The 10,000-nt window shown below is 27.9% G+C and overlaps 1 protein-coding gene across 3 annotated transcripts in view; it reads left to right on the top strand.

The window, feature by feature from the left end:
• Window positions 1–10,000, top strand: part of LOC145283593 (5-hydroxytryptamine receptor 1D-like) — a 1,014,695-nt gene that overhangs the window by 41 nt on the left and 1,004,654 nt on the right. For all 3 annotated transcript variants that reach the window (XM_080132521.1, XM_080132520.1, XM_080132522.1), the window contains exon 1: window positions 1–206. This exon is cut by the window's left edge and continues 41 nt beyond it. The gene's annotated coding sequence lies outside the window, so the exon portion shown is untranslated. The remainder of the gene's footprint in view (window positions 207–10,000) is intronic.

The following is a 10,000-nucleotide window of genomic DNA, read 5'->3' on the forward strand; positions in this document are numbered from 1 at the left end:
TTTTTGATTGTAGTGGCAGCCGTGGTAATAGATAGAACAGGCCGTATTATTACTCTTTTAATATTCCCCTACCACCGACACTAGTTGTACACTTAGTTATTTGTTTTCCTTTTTTAGCCTACCTAACGCTCAGGCCATACCGGCCGTGTGATGTAAGGGGCCGGTCCATGGGATTTATGGAAAAAAAGTATACACGACGTTTTACGGTAGGTGGTGACTTCTCATAACCGTTGTTATTGTTGTTGTAACTGTTGTTGTTGTTGTTGTGGTTGTTGTTGTTGCGAGTATTGTCTAAGGGGTTTCTCGTCTTCTATTTGTGTTTGGCAGTTTCGTTCAGTTTCGAACATTCCCGGGTTGGGGGCGTTTTAAGTCGGTGCAAGCGCCTGCCTGCGTGCAACTGCCGTACACACTTTGGTATGTACGTCTGTCAAAAACTTCGACAGGAATGCATGAACGCATGCGAACTTGCATATATGTGATACTGCGTGTGGATGCGCGGTATGCAGCGGGAGACAAAGGGATAAAATGGGCAGTGATGAAACTTTTTTTCGTACCGAAGGGCTGCATCTGTATGTATTATTATGAGTGCAATTGTTATGTCTGCTTCATGTGGGATGATTGCTTTGGCACGATAATACAAAACCAAGCTCACACGTACACACGTATATATATATATATATATATATATATATATATATATATATATATATATATATAAATATATATATACATATATATATATAGATAGATAGATAGATTGACAGATAAATAGGTAGATAGAAAGATAGATAGGGTAAACTTGTGTAAATCTGAAAAAAAATGACTTTATCCTCCATCCTCCGGTATTATGCTTATACGACCCTATATGTTTAGATATAGATGTATGATAGTTTAATCGTGTAATTTAAATTCAGCTACATTGGTAATAATTATAAATATCCTCAAATACAACCTATGTTAATAAAACATTAATTTTCTTTGTCATTAATAATCGTATATATGTATATGCACCTATATATATATATATATATATATATATATGTGTGTGTGTGTGTGCATGTATGTACATATATTGATATATTGAGATTAATATCGACGTAGGCATATACCGATTAGCATGTACACACAAATCAATCCACATATAGATATACATATATTGTGTTATATATATATATATATATTCTCCACGCCTGTTTATATATATATATATATATATATATATATATATATATATATATATATATAATTGTGTTTAGGCTGTAAGTTATATATGCGTATATATGTGTGTTATAATTGTATATATATATATGTGTGTGTGTGTGTGTGTGTGTGTGAGCAAACAGTTAATAATATATGTTAAAAACACTTTGAAATGAGTTAAAAACATATTTAATCTGAAAAGTAAACACTAGATAAATGGATATATATATATATATACATATATATATATATATATATATATATATATACATAAGCGTGCCTGTATTTCAAACTTATTATCATATGCAAGAATATGTTAATGCATACACACACAGATATATATATATACATGTATATATATATATATATATATATATATATATATATATATATATATATATATATATATATATTCTACTCCTTACAGCACAATAAATATTTGTATATAACGGATCATAGTTTAAATTTGTATTCATAAAGAAATGTAGGTTTCATATATTTTCATTCCTTCTTTGGAGAAATATCGCATGATTTTTTTGCCAATGTATTTAACATTTATCGTTGCGTGGACGTATTAATTTTATAAATATACAAACTTATATATATATATATATATATATATATATATATATATGTATGTATACGTACATATATATTTTATATGCACTAATATATGTGCATGCATATACATAGATGTGTACATGTATATGCATATCTTTATATATATATATATATATATATATATATACATTTATACATATATATAAATCCATATGTATGTGTGTGTTTGTGTCTGTGTTTGTAAGCGTGCGTATGTGTGCATGGCTTTATCCATACATAAATATGTATATCTCCAACGCTTTAGTAAGTGAAAATCTAAATTGATTTGCTGGAACAGGATTCTGTTTATGAATTAGTTGTTTTTTTAATGTACTATTCATGCTGAACGTATATATTTTTGTGTCATTCATTTAGAATTGATGCAAATTTGCAGCGTTGAAATGGCGGGGATTACAAAAAAGAAAAAAAACACCACCCCCCTTAAAAAAGTTTTACATATTCCGCTTTATCACTCATAGAATCAATAAAAATGTGTGTGTGCATTAGTGTGCGCATCTATTAAGATTTTTAATACAATCTTACAAATCAAATTCCTCCACATTACAAATAAGACTATACGCTAATTAATATAAACTATATTTTTCTTTCTAAAATATATTTTTAAAATTTAAGAAAAACACAAATATAATAAACAAACTAGGCAGCGTTATTAACGAAACTCCAGAAGTGTGTCCTAGCGTTTATAAATGCATAACATTCGATATCGGTAACTAAAGATTTCTGTAAATTACTTATTCTGTAATCAAATCGAAATATTATTAATCACTCCTGTATATAAAAGGATTTGTACATAGATAAAAAATGGAAAAGTGAGTGAGTGACAAGAATATGTGTGAAACAGAGAAAGAATGCAGAATACAGAGTAATAAAGTGTTTGCGTGTGTGTTTCCACCAAAAAAGTATTCATTCGAAATAGTAGTTGGGAAATCCGTTAATTTTACTATGAATAATTATGACAACGAAACAAAATAATAAATGGAGATCAATTGTTTGACCATGAACTATTTCTTGCAGTGATTTCTGTAATGATATAAACCTGGCATTGTAAAAATGGTTTCGTTTATGCAAATGAAAGCGTACATCACTTCTACATGGACGAGTTTAAGTACGGGTACCTGGTGGAATTATAATACACTAGAAAATTCGTGGGCACTCCTTTAGTCACGCTTTGCTTTGTGGAAAAATGTCAAATGTTCCGAAAAAGTATGTTGTAGCACAAATAACTCTATATTATCGCATATACATAAGTATCTACACTATATATATATATATATATATATATATATATATATATATATATATATATATATATATATATATTTATGTGTGTGTATATATATATATGCATATATGTGTGTGTGTTTGTATGTGTGTTTGGTTCAACACTAATTCCTTCTTTTGCAACCCGTAATTACTTAAAAATATCATCAATTTCGAATGTAACTGTACGTCTGATATTCTTAGCTAGAGTTAGAGTAAAAAGTATGTAACCTAAAATGTGGGTGTGACTATTTATTATGTATTATAAGAGAAACATTCAGATGATTTTGAACTTTAAACGAAGAAGTTTATATTAAACGGAAAGTAAGATTTAATGCGCACATATTTGTATTGAGACAAACACACGAACAACCACATGATCAGTGTACATGAAAACATAAATACATACGCATATATATATGTATATATATACATATATACATATATATACACATATATATGTATATTAATATATATATATATTTAAATATATATATATCCGTATATATATATATATATATATATATCATTGCTATATTCTCAGTTAATTTTGTAACACCTATCATGTATGCAACAATGTTCGTTATATTCGCTTCCATATATATATATATATATATATATATATATATATATATATATATATATATATATATATATATATATATATATATGCGTGTGTCTGTGTGCCTGCCGAAATGGATCATATAAATGTACCGTGTTTTGAATGTGAATGAAAAAGAAATTAGAATAAATTCACATTACCCCGTTTCATTATAAGTCACCATGCGAAAACGATCGGAAAATCGGTTAAGTGATATATTTCACGAGGAATATATTATCTATGTTGTACTGACTCTCTACGAATATATATATATATATATATATATATATATATGTATATACGTATATATGCACATGTATATTTATATATATATATTTATATAATTTAGTTATATGTAAACGCGTTGCAACACTTGTGTAAGTGTGCAGATGATATATATTTATCGTTAATTTTGGTTGAAGTGTACACCGTAAATTAAACTCAGAAAATAAGCGTGACTCTATTTTATCTGTTTTATTAATCATATACGCACAATTGTACAAACACACATGAACACACACACGAATATATATATATATATATATAAATATATAAATATATATATATATATACACATTTACTATACCTATATAAAATGTAGACAATTATCTTTGTCTTTCTCTTTCTATCTATCTATCCTGTTATATATATATATATACATATATATATATATATATATATATATATATATATATATATATATATATATATAAGTGGCCTGGCAAGGCAACAGGTAAGACGACTGAAGCTACACTACTGGAGTTACCTGCCAGGAAACTGTTTCCAAATGTAGGTCAATTTGGGCATATGTTACGGGTTTTGATTTATAGGTTTATTTTACTAATTATTATAACATTTTAACGCTTGAATAACATAATAATCTTTGAAAAGAAATATTGCAAATTGTAGTTTCATCCCATAACATCAATGATATGATGCTTTCAATATGACTAGGGTATAGATATGTCCGAATATATATATATATATATATATATATATATATATATATATATATATATATATATATATATATATATATATATATATATATATATATAATGCTGAATAGCTGTGTGTGTGGCTGGTCACGAATAGGCTCCTATATGGTTGACTATTATAGAAAACTGATCCCATATAATGATAGAAAATGTATTGAGACACAGGAATGGGTATGTTTGATCTGGCAGATCAGTCGTTCATTAAAATTGTGGGGTCGGCATTCGCATATGGTCCACAAAGTATGGAAATAAATTTAAAAATAAACGTTTACAAGTGTTTTTGATATAGATGTACATAAGAATACTTTGGTAAGTATATTTTAACTTAAATAGGGATGGTATAATAAAATTGTGGGGTCTGCGTTCGCGCCTTACCTCCATACAATGGAAATAGGCACATACTTTAATAAAGACTGTTCATACTTTGATAATGATGTTTCAGTTTGAAGAAATATGGTATGATAAAATTATGGGGTGTTCGTTCGCGCCTGACCTCCATAGAATGGAAATACAGGGTGTCCACAATATAATCTACAGGATGCTTCCACAAAGTCTGGCTCCATAATGGAGCCAGACTTTGTGGACACCCTGTATGTCACAACATTTGAAAAGGTTTTGTAATGTAGGTCCACAGAATATTGTGATAAGTCTTTCAGAGTGAACAGGTATGGTATAATAAATTATGGGGCTTATCTATTTTATTTTTACTTTCATCATATTTTGTTTTGGTTTTGTTACCCCCAAATTACCCTTTTAATATTTCCGTACCACCGACACTTGTTGTACATCCATTTAAAAGTTCTTTTTATATTTAATATAATCTTAGCGACTATTTAGAAGAATTTTTTATAATGAATACTCGTTGGAACCAAATAGTCTGATTTTTGTAGTTGGCTTGCTTATATTATCACATAGCGTCTCATATTAAGGGGAACATTCATCATTCTGGGCATTTTTTTGGCACATTCTACAACCATAAAATATTTCAATCATAGTGATTTGTAATCCTAGATTTGTATATGACTAAGAAAATATATGTTATTTCCCCGAAACTGTTTGTCTTGATGGAAGGGAGATTACACCTCTCTGCTATCTTTTATAATTATCTAAAATGACAGCAAAGAAGACACGTTATTCCAAATATGTCTTATATGTTATATCTCCCCTCTTTGGATGTCATCGATGAAGACAATTTCACAGTGTATAAGGAGTATTTTATAATGGAGATGGTACCATATTTCCAAATGAGGCGAAATTATAACACATGAAATATATTTGGAATCCAATCTCCCCTTGCTGTTATTTCAGATCATTTGAAACGCTAGGAGTGAGTTGTAATCTCCTCTCGATCAATGCCAGAGATTGGGTATATATATATATATATATATATATATATATATATATATATATATATATATATATATATATATATATATATATATATATATATATATATACATATATATATCATTCAACCACGGTAGTGGTTGAATATATGCTTAAGTCCGAAATTGAATGAATCGAGACACATTAAAACCCCCACCACTAATTCCGTTCGCAACCAAATTTCAAACAGGTTATATAGTTGGATAGAACACCTCATTAGCATCATTTTGAAAAAAAATCTCGAAAATTGGTTCAGTAGAAAAAAAGTTACAACAAAATATGTGGGTTCACAAACAGGAGAGTAAGTACATAAGTGACTAACGCTTTTTTTATTTTGCATAACGTTTTTGTATATAAATATTTTTTTACTGCGATTTTGCCAATATGACATGTTAGCGTAACGGTTAGATTACCGTGGGTTGGTGGAAAGATTTTAGGTTCAATCCCATGTATCGTTTTTTTTATAATTAAAAAACCGAACTTTTTTTAATAACTATTTTTTTTAACTCTCCTTATGATTTCATAGCAACAAATGGTGAATTTATCGATTCAAAATATTAGTGAATTCTATGATATACATATTCTTTGATTGAACTCAAATTTTTCATTATCACATTTGATGAAAAATGTAGTCCTATTTTGGCAATTCGTCTGCCCAATGATGCTTTTGAACCCGCGACCAGCAATGCGATGTCATCAGCAGCAGCCTGGGCATAAATATTCCTATTTTTAAACTCCTTTAAAAGAGGATTCAGCATACAGTTCCATAGTAAAGGTGATAAAATCCCACTTAAGGGGTTTCATTTAACTACTTCCCTTTTAACAGTTGCCCTCAGTAGTTCTACTTGAACTGTTCTGTGCCTCACCATATACTCAATCCATCGGATGAGTACTGGTGGCACATTGAGTTCTCGTAGCGACTTGAACATACTACTGAAGGGTATGTTGTCAAAAGCTCCAACGATATCTAACAAGACACCGAGTGCCATCTTCTTTTTTGTTAGTTTACGCTCTATACAGATCACGGATTCATGAACCGCAGTCTCGGTAGAGACCCTGGCTCGGAACTACTGTGATTGAATGATAAATATTGCATAAATGTGTGTTTGAGAGCTATTTTTTTTTGATAATCATTAATAAATATTATAAATTTATATATTAATACAATAGCAATGCCTGGAAAAATCATGGATTATATAGAAAAATGCGCGCATGAAAAGTAATATTCTTAAGATTTTATTAAACCTGGAAAAGTAAAGGACAAGAAATTCAACCTGGAAATATTCTAGTAAAGTAAAAAATAAGATTTTTTTACACTTAAAATATTGCAGCTAAAAATAAAATGTGAATATTGATAAATATTTTATTTATTATTTGCATATGTTGTTGTTTATGGTTGTGTTAGAAAGAATTAAATGGTCCTAATTATGATATAATAAAATTATTAATTTTTATGTAAATTATAAAATTATTAATTCCATCTACTAACTAACTAATGAATTAATTTTATTAAAACAATTTTCACTACATAAATATATGCAAATAATAGGGGGGAAATAAGTTCAATCCAGCGACTGACACCCTTTCTAACTCAACAATAAACAACAATATATGCAAATAATAAATACAATATTTATCAATATTCAAATTTTATTTTTAGCTGCAATATTTTAAGTCTAAAAAATTCTTATTTTTTACTTTACTAGAATATCTTGTTCTTTACTTTTCCAGGTTGAATTTCTTGTGCTTTACTTTTCCAGGTTTAATAAAATCTTAAGAATATTACTTTTCATGCGCGCATTTTTCCATATATAATATATATATATATATATATATATATATGTATATATATATATATATATATATATATATATATATATATATATATATATATGGCGATTAAAATGTAAGGGCTCGCACATTGTAAATAGAAGGGGCAGATGGGCTTGCAAACAGAACTGTTACGATAATTGATATAATGCGTCCATATTCTGAAATGTCATCTCGCCGAGAATTACGGCGTAAGACACTACAAAAGAAAACATATTCATTGATGTGCCTCTTTAACGAAGAAGCATAACTTATTGTCTAGTATGTATGTTAAGAATAACATTAGGTTGACAAAATTTCCCTCGTCTAAATAGCACTTGTTCTGTTTTTAGTCTACAGACGCGAGATTTGACATAAGGTATATTCAGATTTGGGAAAATCTTTTTAATCTGTGTCCGCCCATTAATTCAGTTAACAAGGTTTCAACGCTCAAGGAGTTTTCCTTTGAAAGACTACCAAACACGCTAATTTCTAGTCTAAACACTTGAAATTTTTTATGATTGGGCATAGACGAAGCATATGAACATAAAAAGTTCAAGTTTTAAGAAAGTTTACCTCTCAACGAATTTTGTGTCTAAATATATGCAATTTTACATTAAGTGCATTCGGATATAAGACAAGTTTTTTTTTATTGGCTACGACAGGGGTCCAAATTTAAAGGATTTTACCTTTACGTTCTCTTACAAATTATTCAGCAATTTTTTTATCTAAACATTTGACATTTTGCATAAAGGTAATCAGGCATGTGACAAGCTTTTTAATCAGGTTTTGGGTGAACATTTGTCGGCCAAGAGGTCAAAATTGAAAAACTTTACCGTTGCCGACTCTAAAAATCTCCTCCGACAATTGTGTAAACTTGAAATTTAGTGTTAGGTTATCTGCACATGAGTCAAATATTTTAATATCGATCAATCTATTTAACTATCTATTTATTTGTCTCTCTCTTTATCGATATATATATATGCCTATATACGCATATATATAGATTTATAAATATACATATATATATACATATATATGCGTATGTATATATATATATATATATATATATATATATATATATACATAGGCAAATAAACTTATTAACAGTACACAAGCACCGAGGAAAATGTGGCTGAACTGCTAGTATACATACATACATGCACCTGCAATTATATATATATATGTGTGTGTGTGTGTGTGTGTGTGTGTGTGTGTGGGTGTGTTTTAAATATATATATATATGCATATATAATTTATATAACATTTCTACATGTTTATATATGTCCCAATACAGAATATATATATATATATATATATATATATATATATATATATATATATATATATACAGGCCAACCGACTCGGCACACACACACACACACACACACATATATATATATATATATATATATATATATATATATATATATATATTTTGCATATAAGTTCTGTGAATTCATGCATCATGGATTATGCTGTGTTGGTTTGATATACCAAAATATATTGACTGCACTATTTTTTTTATTTATATATTATGTTAATGTGTCGTATCATATATGTGTAAAAGACACATACTGGTTTAAACATTCATATTTTATATACGTAATATATCTATCCAGCTATCAATCAATCAATATATATATATATATATATATATATATATATATATATATATACATACATACATACACACACATTTATTAATATATCCTATATGAATAGAGTGAGATTCAAGATATATATATATATATATATATATATATATATATATATATATATATATATATATATGCGTTGATATACGTCTATATACACATAGAATATAAAAATATACCTCTATATATGTATTACATGCATATGTGTGTTTGTGTATATTCGGATATAACCTTGAAAATTTAAAGAAAAGCATGTTCAGTGATGCTACTTTCTGTTCAAGGACATCGTGACATTACAATATTTTTTTAAGCGGTGGGTATAATTATATCATATATTCTTTGAAAACGATCAAACCGTAAAAATATTATTTTAGACGTTTTTTTTTTTAAATTAACCTGTTGTTTTATATATAAAGATATATACATATGTATATGCATATATATGTATACATATATATATTCATATA

The sequence above is a fragment of the Euprymna scolopes genome, chromosome 8 (assembly GCF_053919585.1).
Source record: "Euprymna scolopes isolate OS-2025 chromosome 8, ASM5391958v1, whole genome shotgun sequence".
NCBI lineage: Eukaryota > Metazoa > Mollusca > Cephalopoda > Sepiida > Sepiolidae > Euprymna > Euprymna scolopes.